A 20,138-nucleotide genomic window follows, 5' to 3' on the forward strand; every position below is an offset into this window, starting at 1 on the left:
AGGGGTGCTAGTTGTATCATTTTTTTAGTTTTTCCACAATACAGGAGTCCATTTGAAAAATTGCCATTATTGAGGGGCACCTGGGTGGCTCAGTCGGTCAAGTGTCTGACTTCAGCTTGGATCATGATCTCACAGTCCATGAGTTCGAGCCCCACATAGGCTCTGTACTGACAGCTCAGAGCTAGAGCGTGCTTCAGATTCTGTGTGTGTCTCTCTCTCTCTGCTCCTCCCCTGCTCTCACTCTCTCTCTCTCAAAAATAAAATAAAAACATTAAAAAAAATTGCCATTATTGCTTGGGAGTTCTGAAGTTATTTCCTGTCATAATCTGAAAGAGTGTTTCCCTCTTGTAATTTGGCTTGCAATTTTACTTAGGGATTTTTCCCTGAGTTAGGAGAAATTACATGATATACCTAGTCATATGTTCAGCATATTATAATCATTCAATACATGTTGCTTAAAGAGAACATTTCCTACTTACAAAGGCTGAACAAAGACTTTTTAAAAAATAAAGATCGGAGAAGTTGTAGCAGATATAAATATATGCATTTATTCTTCCAGGCTTTACATCTGAACACAGGTTTTTTAAAAAATTAATTAATTATTTTTTTCTTTCTATAATTTATTTATTTTTTATAATTTACATCCAAGTTAGTTAGCACATGGTGCAACAATGATTTCAGGAGTAATTACCCATTTAGCCTATCCCCCCTCCCACACCCCTTCCAGTAACCCTCTGTTTGTTCTCTATATTTAAGAGTCTCTTATGTTTTTGTCCCCCTCCCTGTTTTTATATTGTTTTTGCTTCCCTTCCCTTATGTTCATGTATTTTGTCTCTTAAAGTCCTCATATGAGTGAAGTCATATGACTTTTGTCGTTCTCTGACTAATTTCACTTAGCATAATACCCTCCAGTTCCATCGCATAGTTGCAAATGGCAAGTTTCATTCTTTTTGATTGCCTAGTAATACTCCATTGTATATATATACCACAACTTCTTTATCCATTCATCCATCAATGGACATTTGGGCTCTTTCCATACTTTGGCTATTGTTGATCGTGCTGCTCTAAACATGGGGGTGCATGCGTCCCTTTGGAACAGCATACCTGTATTCCATGGATAAATGCCTAGTAGTGCAATTGCTGGGTGGTAGGGTAGTTCTATTTTTAGTTTTTTGAGGAACCTCCGTCCTGTTTTCCAGAGTGGCTGCACCAGCTTGCATTCCCACCAACAATGCAAAAGAGTTCCTCTTTCTCTGCATCCTCGCCAACATCTGTTGTTGCCTGAGTTGTTAATGTTAGTCATTCTGACAGGTGAGGTGATATCTCATTGTGATTTTGATTTGTATTTCCCTGATGATGAGTGATGTTGAGCATTTTTTCATGTGTTGGTTGGCCATTTGGATGTCTTCTTTGGAGAAGTGTCTCTTCATGTCTTTTGCCCATTTCTTCACTGGATTATTTGTTTTTTGGGTGTTGAGTTTGATAAATTCTTTATAGATTTTGGATACTGACCCTTTATCTGATATGTCATTTGCAAATATCTTCTCCCATTCTGTCAGTTGCCTTTTCATTTTGCTGATTGTTTCCTTCTCTGTGCAGAAGCTTTTTATTTTGATGAGGTCCCAGTAGTTCATTTTTGCTTTGGTTTCCCTTGCCTCTGGAGATGTGTTGAGTAAGCAGTTGCTGTGGCCGAGTGAACACAGTTTTTTACAAATTGCCTGGTAAGTAACAGGTGGATAAATTTGAAGGTTAAGATGAAAACTTTACTTTTAAATACTTAAAAATTTTTCTTTTAACATTTTTTATTTTAAAAATGGTAAGAGGAGAAAATGAAAGTAATAGTCATCCCATCTTTGCCACATTTTTGAGAATTATAACCTCCCCCATTATCACCACCACCAAAATCTAGTCACTGTTATTAACACACACACACGCACACACTTATACATGATCACTCACATACTCATACAAACTCATACATACACACTCACTCATATTCTCACTCACCCACATACACACTCCCACAACCATACACATGCACATTCACACCCACCACATACACACACTGACTCACTCGTATACTCATACAAACACTCATATACTCTCACCCACATATACACACTCACATAAGCACACACACTCACATACACACTCACACAAGTGTGCACACAAACACACACAGAAACTCACTCACATATATTTCTTTTTTTTTTTTTTTTATTTTTTTTTTCAACGTTTATTTATTTTTGGGACAGAGAGAGATAGAGCATGAACGGGGGAGGGGCAGAGAGAGAGGGAGACACAGAATCGGAAACAGGCTCCAGGCTCCGAGCCATCAGCCCAGAGCCCGACGCGGGGCTCAAACCCACGCACCGCGAGATCGTGACCTGGCTGAAGTCGGACGCTCAACCGACTGCGCCACCCAGGTGCCCCTCACATATATTTCTAAAAAAATGGAATCATCCTTATTATACTGTACTGCCATTTCCCTTTTTCATATTTTCAAATTTTTTATAGACCTATTGCAAACTCAGAATGAGATAGTACCTCATTCTTTTTTTGTAATTTTGTTTTTTGCATTTAGCCTTTTAATCTGTGTGAGATTTCGTTCTGTGTATGGTGTGAGACAGGGCTCCAACGTTGATCTTCTAAATGAATTGACAGGTGTCTCACCCAGTCATCAAAAACTATCCTCCCCTACTGATTTAAAATGCTGCTTTTTGGGGGTGCCTGGGTGGCTCAGTCAGTTAAGCATCCGACTCTTGATTTCAGCCCAGGTCATGATCTTGCAGTTCATGGGATCTATCCCCATGTCAGGCTTGGGGCTGATAGCGCAGACCCTGCTTGGGATTCTCTCTCTCTCCCTATCTCTCTGATCCTCCCCTGCTCATGTTCTCTCTCTCTCTCTCTCTCTCTCAAAATAAAAAAATAAACTTAAAAAAAAATAAAATGCTGCTTTTATCATGAACTGAATTCCTGTATGAATGTGAATCTGTCTGGACTTTTATTCTGTTTCAATGATCTATTTGTTTATATCTGTGCCACTTAATCATTGTTTAACTTATATAATTTATGAGGTAGTCAGATAGCTATTTGTCTATTCCTGCATAAAGTGATTTACAATTTTAATTTCCATTTTAATTTTTTATATCCGGTAGAAAAAGTTTCCCTGCATTGCCTCCTCTCTTTTCTGGTTTTATTTTTAACTTTTGAAATTTTTAACAAAATAAGATGTGTACATATTTTAAAAACTAAATAAATGAGAAGGCTTATAATTACAAACAACACTTGTCCTACTACTCTTCATTTCCTCATTTCCTCTCCTCAGAGGTAATCACTTTTACCTCTTCTAGCTGGTATTTCTGGCATTAACCTTTAAATTTCTAAATAATGTTATTATACTGCTAATTGCTTGATTGATCACTTTTTCACATCATTTATTGACTTCCATTCATAAATATTCCTCTGTTTTACATCGTACCCCACTCCCTCTTCAACAGAGTTTATCACAATTTTGGCTAAATACATAATTCATGTTTACATTAAGATTGGACAAATACTTGGAGTATTTGATTAGTATATTAGTATTGATTAGTATATTATGTATGTTAGTATATTATGGGAGTTGATTAGTATATTATGACTACATTTCCTTTTCAGTATAAATAAAATCCTTTCTTGTTTTTTTTTTTTTTTTGTTATTAATTGCTCCTGTTTTTGCTTGTGTGATTTTTTTTTATAAACATATCTCAGTTTTTTCCAAATATTCCATTGAAGGACCACATACCTATCAGCAGATTTTCTCCCATGCTCAGAAGCATTAGATAGTTTTTTTTCACTTCTTCCTTTACCTGGAAGCTTTCTTCCCAGAAACTTTTGTCTTCCTCCTCCAATTCCTTATTTTCTTCATCTCAAGTCTTTCTCTTTTTAAATTTGTTTCCTTGTTTTGTTGGAGCATGTTTTCCAGTTGCTGTCAACATTTCTGTATTCTTATGTTTTAGATATGTTATTTTAATTTAATTTTATTTTGAGGGGTAGGGGCAGAGGGAGAGGGAGAAAGAATCTCAAGCAGGCTCCTCACTGACAGTGAAGGGCTTGATCCCATGACTCTGGGTTCATGACCTGAGCCGAAATCAAGAGTCGGATGCTCAACTCACTGAGCCACCCAGGCACCCCTAGATAGGTAACTTTTAAATAGTACATATTTGGGGTTGATTTTTTGATCTAGATGGGCAATCTTAGTGTTTTAACCGGCCAGTTAGTCTATCTACATTTAATCTAATTCTCTACATTGTGTTTAATGTAGAGAATTTAATGCTTAACGTTTTTATTTACCATCTATTCTATGTTTTTTTTCTTCTCTTTCTTTTTGTTTTCATTGATTTTACTAGCTTGAAAATTTTCTTTCCTATCTGCTTGGAAGTTGCACACTTCATCTCCTTTTTCTTGGTGGTTATTCTAGAAGTTACAGTATGCATCCTTGACTTATCAAATGTTACTTAATTCCTTTACCTTCCTCCCAGACAGCACAAAAACTTCAGTATTTATTATCATATTCCCAAATTTCATGCTTTTATTGCTATGTATTTCAATTTTCTTTATATTTAGACACCTTAAGGCATAAAAGTTATTATTCTACATGGTCAATATTCATTTAGATTTACTCATGTATTTACTATTTTCTTTGCTCTCCTTTTTCCCCCCTCAACTATACCTTCTGCCCGTGATCATTTTTCTTGTGTCTGAAGTGCATTCTCTATCATATACTTTAGTGGAGATCTACAGAAGGCAAAATTTCTGTGCTTTTACTTATCCAGTAATGTCTTTATGTTGCCTTCATTTTTGAAGCATATAATTTTGCTGAGTTTAGAATTCTAGATGGGTGGTTATTTTCTTTCAATACATTGAAGATAACATTCCCTTGTGTTCTGGCTTTTTATTTTATTTTGTAATATTGAGATGTCAGCTGTCACTCTATCACTCCTTTGAAAGCAACTTTTTCTCTAGCTTCTTTTAAGATTTTCTCTTTCTTGGGGCACCTGGGTGGCTCAGTGGGTTAAGTGTCTACCTTTGGCTTGGGTCATGATCTCATGGTTCGTGAGTTCAAGCCCTGCCTGGGGCTCTGCACCAGCAGTGCCGAGCCTGCTTTCAATTCTCTGTCTCCGTCTCTCTTGGCTCCTCCCCTGCTCTCTCCCTCACTCTCTCTCTCAAAAATAAACATTTTAAAAATTAAAAAGAAAATGGCTTTTCTCTTTCTTTTTGCTTTTCTTCCAAACCAAAGTGTGGATTTCTTTATACTTGTCCTGAGGATTTATTGGGTTCCCAAATTTGTGAGTCGTTGTCTTTCATCAATTCTTAAAAGATTATTAGTAACTTTTTTCTTAGATTATTGTTTTTACTCTATTCCTCTCTACTGTCCTCTGTGGTCTGATTGGAGAACATATGTCTCCAAGATCTAACATATATATATTAGATCTTTTTCTATGACAAACCATGGCCTGTGGGTCAGCCGTCTATTTTTGTAAACAAAGTTTTGAATATAGTCATGCTTATTTATTCACCTATTGTCTATGGCTTTTTTTTTTTTTTTTTTTTTAAGCTACAGTGGCAACCGACACAGTATAGCCTGCCTGCCTGGCCTAAAATATTTACTACCTGACCTTTCAAGAAAAAGTTTGCCAAAGCTTACCTGATATTTTTTATCCTCTCTTCTGTTTTCTTTCTCATCCTTTTGGCCTTTCTGTAACACATTCTGGATCTCTTCTTCTGATTTATATTCCAGTTTCCTAGTCTAATCTTTGGCTGTATCTGCTGGACTGTTAGACTCTGCATTAAATTCTTAATTATGGGTCTTATATTTTTCAGTTGTAGAACTTCTACTTGCTTCTTTTTCAAATCAAAGTCACTTTTTTGGTTTCCACATCCCAGCTGAAAGTTTCAAGCTTTTCCTTTTCTCTTTTAAGACAAGAAACATGGTTTTGGAGTCTGTGCCCAGTACTTTCACTCTCTGAAGTTAGGGTGTCTTTCTGGGTTTGTTTGAATGGTAATATTCCCAGCTGCTGGTTTTCACTCATAGAGAACTTGCACTTGACATTGCATTTAAGCATTTTTCTTTTTTTGGAGAAATAATCTGAGGCCTAGGATGAAAATATATACCACCACAGAGAACGTTCATTTGCTTCTGACCCTTTGGGACCACATGAACTGAGATCCCAGACTTGAGATTCTCAGAGTCACCCACATGAGAACGGTGTTACTTCCACACACTGGAAGGTTCCCAAAGTCATCAGCACACTGGAATCACAGGGGGAGCTTCCAAATCTACTGATGCCTGTGTCCCACCCCCAGAGACTGTGACTTCATTGGTCTCTGGTGCAGCCTGCACTTTGGAATTTTTCAAAGCTCCCCTGACGGGATTCCTGGGTGGCTCAGTCGGTTAAGCATCCGACCTGGTCTCAGGTTATGATCTCTCGGTTCATGGGTTTGAGCCCCACGTTGGGGTCTGTGCTGATGGTGCACAGAGATTGCTCGGGATTCTCTCTCTCCTAATCTCTCTCTGCCCCTTCCCTGCTTGTGCTCTCTCTTAAAAATAAACAAATAAACATTAAAAAAAATAATAAAATAAAAGCCCTCCTGAGATCGTACTATGCAGGCACATTTGGGAAGTCCTGCTCCTAGAGTAAAGCCCTTCAGGACCTCAACTTAATGTGTGTGTCTATCGGACTCTCCACTTGGCTGTCCCTTTTATCTCTTTTGTCCAGTGAGGTTGCCAGATACCGCAGCTCCCTATTGCAGCCTTTTCTTCCTAAGCAGAGCAAAAACAGCGGTGAGACCTTGCTTCTCAGATTCTCCAAAATTTGGCCACAGTAATCCATCACTATCTTACCAGCTTTTTGATGCTTTGAAGAAGAATTGAAATATAAATATGTTATTCATATTTGTAAAATATAGTTTAATTATGTATTTCAGTCTAGTATCTTAAAAATAATATATTTAACATTTATAAATGAAAGTATGCTAATTATAAGATAATTATAAAGATATATACATATATAATATATTTAAATAATTAAAATTGTATCTGGATATATTGTTTCCCTACAACTGTTTTTTTTGTTTTGTTTTGTTTTTTGATTTTGTGTGTGTGTGTGTATGTGTGTGTGTGTGTGTGCACGCACGCGGAAGTATCCATGCTGCTTCCACTCCCAGGAATGTTTTATTTTGTTACTTCCTTTTTTAAAAAAATCATTTATTTATTATTTTTGAGACACAGAAAGGGACAGAGCACACGCAGGGGAGGAGCAGAGAGAGAGGGAGGCACAGAATCAGAAGCAGGCTCCAGGCTCCGAGCTATCAGCACAGAGCCCGACACGGGACTTGAACTCGTGAACTGCGAGATCATGACCTGAGCCGAAGTCAGATGCTTAGCCAACTGAGCCACTCAGGCGCCCTTCCCTACAGCTGTTTTAGTTGACCTCAGCGAGAAGGTTGTTATAGCCTACAATCCAGAGAGCGGAAAGTTCTCTACTTGCTTTTTATAAGGAAGAAGGGGAGTATTTTACAGTTCTTACCCTCCTGAAAATGTCCATTTTATCCACTCCCTGAAATTACAATTTGGCCAGGATTTGAAATCTAGGCTAAAACTTAATTTTCCTTTAAATACTTGAAGGCACCACCTTATTGGTCTCTAACATTCATTGTAGCTGTGAATAATCCTATTTCTACCTCCTGTCTGTTTTCCTTGTAAATGGCTTTTTTTTTTTTTTTCTCCTCAGGGGAACCATTAGGATCTTCTCTTTTCCCCCAGAAGTCAGACATCTCACAACTTACGTACTTTGGTATGGGTTATTTCATCCATTTTCTTGGGCATAGAAGAGGTACTTGCAACCTGGAGATTTATTGTTTTCAGTGCTAGAAATTTTATTGCTGTGTTACTTCTGTATTTCCCACCTCTCTGTTTTCTCCCTTCTCTTTCTTAAGAAATCATTTTGCTTGGCTAGTGCGTCCTCTTATATTCATCCTCTACATTACTTTTCTTTCCTTTCCTAATTTTTAGTGCTATGTCTTTTTGTGCTAGTTCTTGGGAGATTTCCTCAGCTTCTTCCTCCAACCTTCCTATTGAATATTGGATTTTGATTAAGTTTTTATTTCCAGCAGAAAATTTGACTTCTTGTTCTTTGATTTTATCCTTTTATATCACCTCTATTTCTGGGTATAAGGATACAGTTTCTTCACTTATTTCCCTAGTGTTGTAAGGAAATCTTATATCCCCTTCCGTTTGTTTTCTCGAGATTTCTTCTTTTTTTTTCTTTATTCTTGCATTGGTCTTTCTCTCTCGTGCTGGAGGTTCTCATCAATAGTTTGGGAGGGTTGGCACTCTGATTCTATCTAAGAGTGAGCCTCTAAAATATTGTTTGGAGGGCCTGAGTGTGTGGACAGGATTTGTTGACCTCTGGGCTACATTTAGGGGTGATTGAACAGAGTGTTCATAAGAAGCAAGAAAGCAAGAAAAGAAAGGAAAGAGAAAGAAAGAAAAAGGAAGGAGGGAAGGAAGGAAGGAAGGAAGGAAGGAAGGAAGGAAGGAAGGAAGAGGGAGGGAGGGAGGAAGAAAAGAGAAAAATGGAAGCTTCATCCTTAGGGCCATTTAGTTTGTACAAAGAGAGAGAGAGAGAGAGAGAATCTTCTGATCTTCTTTATGCACCTGTCAGCATATGGAGCGCAATTTGGGGAAAGGGAATCATGCAGTTCAACCATTTCTTTTGCAGAATTCCGTGTGCCTCCCCTCTGCTGTCTCCATTTGCGTAAGCCTGAGTCTCAGCCTTGCCCATTAAATTAAACAGAAAAGAACTCTTCAATCCTTGGTCTGGGAGATTAGTAGCCTGACTGCCTGAGGTAGAGGAAGGATATGGCTACCCCATTGACAAGCTACGAGCAACGCCGATTTTTAGCTCCGCACTTCAACCCAGCCTTTCAATGAACCTGCCGTCTCCAAAGCTGAGCATCTCAGGTTTTCCTTTGCGGTGATTTGGCTCACTTATTAGCGGTCATTCCCCTCCAGGTGACTTGGCTCATTACTTCCTTCGCATGCTATAATCAGTCACCTCTCCCCCATCCAGTTCCGTCTTCCAAAATTGCATCTCTTTACAGGTTTCTACCTTCTTTTGTCATCCTAGTTGCCTTACTCTCAACGTAGTGGAGTCTCCAGCAGGAGAGGAGACAATAATCTTCCTACTTCACACATATCCCAATCAACTCTAGATGGCCTGTCTATCAAAAACAATGTTCTTACGGTTTTACCAGGATTACTTTTGAATGTCTAGGTTAAGAAGGGACAATTCTATGTTACTGCGTCTTCCTATTTGAGAACATGGTAAATCTCTCCATTTATTTTTATTTTATTTATTTTAATGTTTATTTATTTTTGAGAGAGTGCAAAGAGTGGAGGCGCAGAGAGACAGAGGGAGACAGACTACCCAAAGCGGGCTCTGTGCTGACAGCAGAGAGCTCGATGCGGGGCTCGAACTCACCAACTGTGAGATCATGACCTGAGCTAAAGTCGGACACTTAACTGACTGAGCCACCCAGGCGCCCCCTCTCCATTTTATTTTGTTCATTATGACGTTCCGCAACATTGTACATTTTTCATGTTAGGTCTGTCACTACTAGTATTCCTCAGACGAAGGGCACAAGGGACACACATGAAAAGCAAATTCGTGAGCTTGCCGATTGACCTGAAAAATCAACCCCATTACATAACGCAAAAGGACAAAGAGAAAAAATAGGAGGGAACAGCAAAGAGATGTCGAAGCAGATCCAGCAGTCCCAACAGCTTCTAGTAAGAGTTTCACAAAAAAGAGAACAGAGAGAGTAAAGGGGAGAGGTCAAAAGAAACGAAAGAATATGAGTTCCTACAGTTGCAGAATGAGAAGAACACACTAACACACATACCCTCTTTCACAACGTGGGCAACATTTCAGAAAGATAAAGAGGAAATTCTAAAGGATTCAAGAGAGCAACAATGAGCTACATCAATTTATACCCTGAGGGCTTTGTCCGTTGTGGTAGACAGATTAGAATCACTGACTAGCGAGCCAGCGAATGAAATCTGCAAATGTTTGTCTCTTGGGAGCAAGCATCGTCTGTCACCAGGACTCAGGCTCTTGGAAGTTTTGCCAGCATTGCATTCCTGTGTCTGTCACTGTATGTGCCACCACTGAGGGACCACTAGTTAACAGCAGATAGCACAGGGGCCATCTATCTTGCAGGCAATGGCGATGCCTCCAGATTCCCTGGTGCTTCATCAAACATACTCCATTTGGAGAAACGCCTCCTCCTCTCATCCTTCCAATGGCTCAAAATCCCCCCAAACTCTTTGGAACAGAAGAGGGGCTTGGACACTTAGCAGTGAAATCTCCACTGCTTTGGAATGGAGAAAGAATATCCTTTTATAAAAAAAAAATTTTTTTAATGTTTATTTTTGAGAGAGAGAGAGACAGAGTGTGAGTGGGAGAGGGGCAGAGAGAGAGGGAGACAAAGAATCTGAAGCAGGCTCCAGGCTCCGAGTTGTCAGCACAGAGCCCACATGGGGCTCGAACTCACGGACCGCGAGATCATGACCTGAGCTGAAGTCAGACGTTCAACTGACTGAGCCACCCAGGCGCCCTGAGATTTTTTTTTAAGTTTATTTATTTATTTTTTTGAGAGAGAATGAGAGAGAGAGAGAGGGAGAGAGAGAGAGTCCCAGGCAGGCTCCGCACTATCAGCACAGGGTGTGATGCAGAGCTTGAACTCACCAGCCATGAGATCATGACTGGAGCTGAAGTCAGACACTTCAACAACCAGGCCACCCAGGTGCCCCTTTCTCTTGAGGTCTTTAAGTACTCTGTCCAGATCTGTCTCTAATAAGATGTGGGGCAAATCAATGGTGTACCTGATAAGTACCTGTATGTATCTACAAACACACACACACACACACACACACACACACACACACACACACACGAAGAGGAAGGACCTCAAAACCACCTTATAAGGTAGGCTTTATCCCTCATGAGCAACTGGGTTATAAATGGCAGCCTGAGAGCTGTGGCTGGATAGTCTCGCTTGTCATTAGGGCTATGGAAAAGGGACATATGCATGCTGATTATTGTACGAGATACCTAATCTGTTCTGGCACAAACTGTTGAAACCCTGTCCCTTTACCCACCCCCCACCCCTTCACTGCCTCTGAGTGACTGTCCAGCTGTGGGTTTGGGAATCTGCAAAGCATGAGCATCTGAGTCGTTGCCTGAGATCCAGGACCAGCCTGAGATCGTGAGTCTGTGTTCCAGCCCATTTGAGCCCATTCACTCAGTAAACTTGACCTTAGTGGCTGGCGCTAGGGAGACAAAGATAAATGTGGCTCTGACTTTAAGGGGCTCAAATTCCAGCTCCATCACCTACTGGGCAAGTAGGCTTGGATAAGTCATTGAAGCTCCCGGATCCTTCCGTTGCTCATCTTTAAATTTTTTTTTTAATGGTCATTTATTTTGAGAGAGAGAGAGAGAGAGAAAGCATGAGCAGGGAAGGGCAGAGAGAGAGAGAGAGAGGGAGAGAGAGAATCCCAAGCAGGCTGTGTGCTGTCAGTGCAGAGCCCCATGTGGGGCTCGAACTCCCAAACTGTGAAATCACAACCTGAGCTGAAACCAAAAGTTGGATGCTGAACAACAGACTGAGCCACTCAGCGCCCCTAATTGCTCATCTTCAAATACAATGCTAGCTTTGCCTACCTGCCTCATAGGGTTTTACTTTTTGGTTTTTTTATTTTTGTTTTTGTTTTTGTTTTGGATGGATGTCATCAGGTAATACACATGAAAGTAGTTATGGGAAAACCTGTAGGACATCGTTATCATTTTCCTTATGATGTCTTTGTCCGAATCTGACTTTCTAAGTAAACCGTGAATTCAACTAATGCTTTCATTCCCCTCTAGCATGAGCTGTGTCCGCTTCTTCGTGGTGTGTGGCTGTTCTATCTCCCTTCCTTTTCATCCCTCGTCACTTCTCCTCCATTGGATTCTGCAGGTGCGCCTGAGTCACTTCTGCTTTGGGTGACTAAAGTTCTCGGCCCTTCTCTCGAAGCACCTGGAAGGACTGGATGCAATGCCGCTGGCTGGGAGGACCCTCCCTAAGCTCTCCTGGGTGGTGACATCCACCATCTTTGAACTTCCCAAGGGGTGTCTCAGCTGCTGTCCTGGAACGGCGCTAGAAGAGGAAGGAGGCTGGTTTCTCATTGCTGGAATTCGAATTTCCAATCTTGGGTCTCTGGTCAGTACATACCACCTATTTAAAAAATTTTTTTTAATGTTTATTTTTTAGAGAGAGAGGGAGAGAAACAGAGCACGAGCAGAGTAGGGACAGAGAGAGAGACAGGGTCACAGAATTCGAAGCAGGCTCCAGGCTCTGAGCCATCAGCACAGAGCCCGATGTGGGGCTCAAACTCATGAGCTGTGAGATCATGACCTGAGCTGAAGTCAGATGCTTAAGAGATGGAGCCACCCAGGCGCCCCTACATACCACCTAAATCAAGTTAATGACAGTTAACACTTCAGTGTTCTAAGAACTTCACATATATTAACTTACTTAGTCTCCATAGCAACCCAGTACAATCCTGAGTCCTGGAGGAAAACATTGAGACTCCAATTAGCCAACAAACTTGCTCCAGGTCAAAAAGCTGATGAGTAGCAGAGCTGGGATTTGAGCTCGGGAAATCTGTCCCCAGAATCTAGGCTCCTAACCACATTGTTATCCTAGCTCTTTAAATGAGTTTTGCTTAAGTAGCTCAGAGTCCAGAAAATCTCCCAGCATTTTAAAGCCTCTTGCTGGATTCTGGCATTCCTTGATTCTTTGAGGATTTAAATAAATCATTGATGATTTAAATGAATCTTTGAAAGTCATCTCTGAGGTTCCATCCCTAAAATCCCATCTCCTCTGGTCCTAACACTCCAGCCAGTTGAATACTAATGTCCTCAGTGCTTGACTAGAAGGCTCGTGGCAGGTTGAGTCATATGAAATTGTCAATATTTGCCCAGTTTTGGGTCCTATACAAATGGCAGATTCAACTTCATGTTTGCTGAGCCCCTACTTCGATGCCAGGTTTGATTCCAGACCCTTCCCTCATGTTATCTCATGTTATCATCATGACAATACTTCAAAGTGTTCTTAAGCCTAATTTTTCAAGTAAGAAAGCAGGCTCCGTCTAACTAGCAGATCATGCAGCAATTTTTTTTTTTAATTTTTAAACTTTTTTTTTAACATTTTATTTTATTTTTTGAGAGACAGAGACAGAGCATGAGCAGGGGAGGGGCAGAGAGAGAGAGGGAGACACAGAATCAGAAGCAGGCTCCAGGCTCTGAGCTGTCAGCACGGAGCCTGATACAGGCGCTCGAACCTGCGAATGCAAGACCCCGGTGCCCCCCATGACCTGAGTCAAAGTCGGACACTCACCCAGGTGCCCCATTAATTTTTTAAAGTTTATATTTGAGAGAGAGAACGAGAGAGGCAAAGACAGAGGGATTGAGGCTCTGAAGCAGGCTCTGTGCTGTCAGCACAGAGCCCCACATGGGGCTTGAACTCAAGAGCCTCGAGACCATGGCCTGAGCTGAAGTTAAATGCTTAACCAACTGAGCCACCCAGGTGCCCCCATGCAGCAGTCTTTAAATGGTCGGTCCAGGGATTCTGTTCTCAGATGGGTTCACTGCATGGTGTCTGTAGGTTGAGCCCCGGGAGCCGGCTGCTGCTGGAAGACCCAGAGGCAAAAAATGAAGGGTCATGTTCACCTGGCAGATTCAAGTTATACAAGTTTTGAAGTGACATGAGTCAGAAGGGGAACGTAATACAACCTCCGGAAGACAGGCAGATATGACTCAATCGGCAGCAGGTCAACTTTGGAAACCGGCATCACACCTGCTCAGTTTCTCTTCAATATTGTCACGGCCATTGGAGTTCACAGACCCGAGGGTGTTCGTGGGGTTGGAGGGGTGATTTGCCTCATTGGAGAACCCTGTTGTGGGCAGAAGAGCAAGGAGAGGGCAGATGGAGGGCCTCGGGAAGAGCCGGAGACCGTTGGGACTCAGGTTAAGTCAAGCACACGTGGAAAACTGAGGGGTCGTTTGGGGAGGAGGCTGGATGGGAAGGTCTTTTGTGGTGCAACCAGAAAAGCACGAGAATGCGGGGCTCTCCAGATTCTCCAGTGCTGACTGAGCCATCTGGAGCTTGGGAATCCAGTCCAACCACCTGCAAACATTTTGGGATGACGCTAAGCTGGGAGTTGTGGAACCCGGGCTGGGAAAGGAGGAGGGAGTGTTAAACGGGTGCAAACACACTGAGATGTGTTCCACTTGGGTGGAATATTATTTGGGGATAGATGCAGAAATAGTTGAAGTGGTTCATAGGCTTTCATTTTAATTCTTTGGTTTTCCTCTGTGGGGAACTACTTTCATCTGGTTCTTTTCAATATGGATTGAGTCATATTCCCTTTATTTGCCACAAGTATTTTAAAGCAGTGAACAATTGCTGCCTCCCTCGTTCTCAGGGGGTTGATTGGGACACCCTTGCTGAGCCCCTGTCTCACCACGCGTAGGAGTTTGACATGAATTCCCAGCCACTGGAACAAAGACACCAAAAGAAAGTATGAGCGGATGTTGGCATCGATCGACAGATCTTTGTTTTAACTCTTTTTTGGGGCAACTTGCCCCGTGTTGGGAGTCCAAAGGCTTGAAGGCTGCCTTCTAAGGGCTTATCATCTCTTTAGGGGAAATGTAATATACACACAGAACATAAGACAATGTTTTGTAAATGCCAAATGTATGGTAAACAGATAATGAAAATCATAGGATGCAAGGGGCTGGCATTTGCAGTGGAGCTAATAAGGCAAATGTTCCTGGGGAGGTGATGTTGAAGCTGATTTTTAAAGAATGAGTCTTCAGGGGTGAGCAGAAGCATTGCAGATAGAAGGAATGGTGCACACACGTGCATGCGCACACACACGGGCACACACACGCACACACATATCCAGGGGTGGAAGAGCCTATATTTGCCTAGAACCTAAGTAAACCAGTTTGAACAGAGTGGCAGTTTTGTTGGGAAATTAGTATGAAAGCCTCCTCCTTTTCTCTGTCTACACCTGGACCTTGAACAATGCAGGGATTAAGGGTACCAAGTCCCCCCCCCCCAAGCATGCAGTTAAAAATTCATGGATAACTTTTGACTCCCCACTACTTAACTACAAATAGCCTACTGTTGCCCAGAAGCCTTACCAATAACGCAAACAGTCAATTAACACATTTTGTATGTCCTATGTATTCTATACTGTATTCCCACAATAAAGTAAGCTAGAGAAAAGAAAATGTTATTAAGAAAATCATAATGGCGGGGGTGCCTGGAGGTTCAGTCGGTTAAGTGTCTGACTTTGGCTCAGGTCATGATCTCACAGTTTGTGAGTTCAAACCCAGCATTGGGCTCTGTGCTGACAGCTCAGAGCCTGGAACCTGATTCCAGCAGTCTCTGCCTCTACCCTACTCATGCTCTGTATCTCTCTCAAAAACAAATAAAACATTAAAAAAAATTTAACGAAAATCATAAGGAAGAGAAAATGCATTCACAGTACTGTGCTGCATTTACCTCCCCACCCCCCAAAATCCAACAATAAGCAACTTAGCAGTTCGAACCCATGTTGTTCAAGGTCAACTGTATGTGCTCCCAAGTGATCTCATTTAGTCCTGCACATTTAAATACTATCTGTGTGCTGATGGTTCCTGGATTTATATAACTCAAGCACAGACCTTTCTCCTATATTCCAGACCCGCTCATCCAATGACCTTGTCAATGTCTCCCCTTGATAATCCCACCAGAATTTCACACGGAACACACCCACAATGGACCTCCTGGTTTTCACTTTCCTAACTTGTCCCTGCCCTCCCACATCCCATGTCTTTCCCCTCTTGGCAAATGGCCTCTTTCACTTTCCTGACTTGTCCCTGCCCTCCCACATCCCATGTCTTTCCCCTCTTGGCAAATGGCCTCATGATTCACCCAGGTGACAAAGCCAGAACCCTGGGATTCACGCTTGACTTCTTTTACTTACTCCGCTGACTCTCCTCCATCGATTATAGACATCAGCTTTCCCCACAAGAGTGTCTCAGCTCTGTTCACGTTTCTCTGACTCCGTGCTGTCACCCATATACCCACGTTCAAGGCACCTACCTCTTCAGCCTGTCATTCTGTAATAGTCCCCTGATCTCAATGCTTCCAGGCTTAGATTCTTGTAACCCTGTCTCTACCTAGTGGCCAAAATAATCTTTTTGAAATGTTATCAAATGCCAGCAGATTGCCTCCCACTCCTTTGCTTAAAACCCTCTCATGGCTTCCTAGTGTACTTAGCTTCTTACCCAGCTCCTTGCCATGGTCTACATGGTCCTGCTTTGTGGAAACTTCCCCCTCCCCTCCACCACCACCCTATGCCTGTTCACTATCCGTGCACCTTCTTCTGAGAGCTGCTTCTCCATTTTCCTTTGGGGAATTCTTCTCTCCCTGATTCTTACCGCAGGTGCTCTGGGCAGGCTGACTTCCCTCCACCCGCTGTGTCCGGGAGTCGGCATGCAACCCCAGCATGGACAGTCAGCATATTCTTTCCCTATGTCACAATGACTGGCTCAGAGATGAGTCCGTCTCCTGAGTTGATCCAGGAATACTGAAGCCCAGGTCTTTTGCAGGAACGGTGGGGAATGCTGGCTGCAAAGATGGTGAACACTTGGACCTCTGGGAACCCATCTAACTTATCACGTCAAGTGGGCAAGTCCCATTGACTCTGTTGAGCCAAGTCAGTCCCATGCCATGCCTCAACTTCTCAGCTGAGCCAACACATTCCCTGTTTAAGTTGGGTTTCTGGGCTAGCTTGTCCCGCAGGACCTACTCCTGTCTACACTTGAGCCTTCTCCCAAACCATTTTCCTTTCTACCCTCAGCCCTGGACCTGAGACACATTAAACCCTTTCTCACCTCAGTATCTTCGCCTTTGGTGTCCATGTTGCTTAGAATTCTCCTCCCAAGGTTTCAAAAAAAAATATTTTTTTAATGTTTATTTATTTTTGAGAGAGAGAGAGGGTGACCAGGGAGGGGCAGCGAGAGAGGGAGACAGAGGATCTGAAGCAGGCTCTGTGCTGTGAGTGCAGAGCCCAATGTGGGGCTTGAACTCATGACCATGACATCATGACCTGAGCCGAAATCAGGAGTCACCCTCTTAACCAACCGAACCACCCAGGCGCCCCTTCCCGAGGTTTTCAAGAGGCTAGCACATTCTCATTTCTTAGATCCAAACTCCAGTAACCTTAAAGAACCCTTCCAAAACTACCGGAGTGAAAGAGGCTTCTGCAGTTAGTTCCCTTTATCAGGTGACCTGCTTTGACTTAGAGCAGTGATCACATATTTCACATGTTTACCTCCTTACATACTTGTTTATTATCTGGCTCCCTCCATTAAAATATTAGCTTTATATCGGAAAGATTTGTGTGTCTTGTTCAGCTCTGTATACACTGTAGGTGCTTAGTAAGTGTTTGTTCAATGTGTGAGTGGGTAAATGCAAGCGTATGTGACTCTGCATACATTCATCTTGATGGGAGGGAAGGAAGGGATAGGAAATATTTACCAGAAAGGACAAGAGGCACAGCTGGAAAGTACAATCTTCCTTCTTTTATTTTAACCCTTTATTTTTATTTATTTAAAACAATTTTTAATATTCATTCGTTTTTGAGACAGAGAGAGAGAGAGAGAGAGAGAACAGGGGAGGAGCAGAGAGAGAGGGAGACACAGATTCTGAAGCAGGCTCCAGCCTCTGAGCTGTCAGCACAGTGTCCAACGCGGGGCTCAAACTCACGAATTGTGAGATCATGACCTGGGCCGAAGTTGGAGGCTGAACCGACTGAACCACCCAGGCACCCCAACTGTTTGTTTATTTTTGAGACAGAGAGAGAGAGAGAGAGAGAGAGAGGGGGGGGAAGGGGCAGAGAGAGAGAGAGGAAAGGAGAAACTGAAGCGGTTTCTGTGCTGACAGCACAGAGCCCAATGCGGGTCTTGAACTCATGAACTGTGAGATCATGACCTGAGCTGAAGCTAGACACTCAGCCGACTGAGCCACCAGGCACCCCAATCTTTCTTTTTCCTTGTAGGCTTTATTTACCCGGAAACCTTGGAGCAGAGCGTTCTACAAAGGAGGCCATCACAGCTGGATGTGTTCCACACAAGCCTCTGTCCTGTGAGTCAGGGCTGCAGACGGATGAAGCAGGTGGTGTTGGATGCAGGTGCCAGACAAGGGCACAGCCTTTCCCTTACCTGCACATCTCCTTCAGGAGCCCCATCAGGCTGCGGGCTGGTCTTGGCCAGAGTTGTTGTGCCAGGTTGAGGTAGCAGGTGAGTGTTACATCTTCCTCTTTGTAATGGGGACCACCCCTTTATCTGGAAAGGTCGTGGAGGGAGGTGGGCAGTCAAGGGTGAAAGGTCCTGCTTCCCTGACCTTGTGGATCTTGAATGCACCACTGGTGATAACGTGGTGGCAACAACAACAACAGACGTGGGTCTAGTGCTTGCTTCGTGCTGGCAGTGCTCTAAGTGTTTCATGTGTATTAGCATGTTTAGTTCCTGCAGCCGCCGAGGTCGATTACAGCTGGCCACAATTTCTTTGATACTTTTCCCATTGAGACGTGGGGGTATGGCCCCTCCTGTTGAATCTGGACAGGCTCTGTGACTGCTTTACCCAAGAGAATATGGCAAACGTAATGACGTGTCTGTTTGAAACTGTCTTTGAAGGCCCTTGCCTGGGGGCACTTGCTCTAGGGAGAGCCAGACCCCACGTAAGAAGTCTGAGTACTGTGCTGGAGAAATCACAGGAAGGGGACCTGAGACCTCATGGAGAGAGAGAGGGACCAGCAGAGCCTTTGCTGTTCTGTCCCCTCTGCAACGTGGCTCCCCCCACAACCCCTTAGCTACTCTCAACTATTGTTTAAAACTGAGATCTCCATCCATGTTGTCGCAAATGGCAAGATTTCATTCTTTTTGATCGCCGGGTAGTATTCCATTGTGTATATATACCACATCTTCTTTATCCGTCCATCAGTCAATGGACATTTGGGCTCTTTCCATAGTTCCGCGATTATCGATAGTGCTGCTATAAACATTGGGGTGCATGTGCCCCTTCGCATCAGCATGTTTGTATCCTTTGGATAGATTCCTAGTAGTGCAATTGCTGGGTCGTAGGGTAGTTCTATTTTTAGTTTTTTGAGGAACCGCCATCCTGTTTTCCAGAGCGGCTGCACCAGCTTGCATTCCCGCCGGCCGTGCAGAAGGGTTCCTCTTTCTCCGCATCCTCGCCAACACCTGTTGTTGCCTGAGTTGTTAATGTGAGCCATTCTGACAGGTGTGAGGTGGGATCTCATTGTGGTCTTGATTTGTATTTTGAGAATGTATAACATTCTCAACATTGTGAGAATGTTGAATGATTCTAAAAAGAAACCAAAAAACTAAGGAGATCTCCTCTCGTCCAGGACTCCTTCTATGGCGTCTCTGCCCCTTTTGTGCTCCATGAGGCCTGGGGGTCTTTCTGTGGTACAAATGGAGATGTTGGCCCAGCCATGTCACTGCTGGCCCCTTAGCTCCATAAGGACAGAGACTCTGTCTTACTTGTCTTTTATATCTTCACTGTCGAACACAAGTCCTGGCTGGCTCAGTGTTGGTGCTTGGTAAGTTCTTATTGAAACAGTAAATGAAGGGGCGCCTGGGTGGCTCAGTCGTTTGAGCTTCCAACTCTTGGCTTCAACTCAGGTCATGATCTCAGGGCCACGGGTTCAAGCCCCGCATTGGGCTCTGTGCTGACAGTGCAGAGCCTGCTTGGGATTCTCTCTCTCCCTCTGTCTCTCTCTCTGCTTCTCTCCTCTGCTTGCTCATTCACTCTCTCTCTCCCTAAAATTAAAAAAAAAACCCCAAACTGGTAAATGAACAAAGGAATGAATGAAGCTATCCATTGTGGTAGTTTGTGGTGCATGGGCTCTTGAGTCAGCTGAAGTTGGATTAAATCCTGGCTCTGCCACTAACCAGCAGCACAGAGCTGGGAGA

The 20,138-nt window shown here is 42.9% G+C and overlaps 1 long non-coding RNA gene across 1 annotated transcript in view; it reads left to right on the plus strand.

The window, feature by feature from the left end:
• The window catches only part of LOC147584539 (uncharacterized), a 42,067-nt gene extending 22,273 nt beyond the window's left edge, over positions 1-19,794 (plus strand). Inside the window, exons 2-3 of the long non-coding RNA XR_015250752.1 lie at positions 12,061-12,303; positions 18,200-19,794. This is a non-coding gene — a long non-coding RNA (uncharacterized LOC147584539). The remainder of the gene's footprint in view (positions 1-12,060; positions 12,304-18,199) is intronic.
• Positions 19,795-20,138: the final 344 nt, after the last annotated feature.

This window comes from Puma concolor, chromosome A1, assembly GCF_028749965.1.
Source record: "Puma concolor isolate L17-30 chromosome A1, mPumCon1.1.hap2, whole genome shotgun sequence".
NCBI classification, from domain to species: Eukaryota; Metazoa; Chordata; class Mammalia; order Carnivora; family Felidae; genus Puma; species Puma concolor.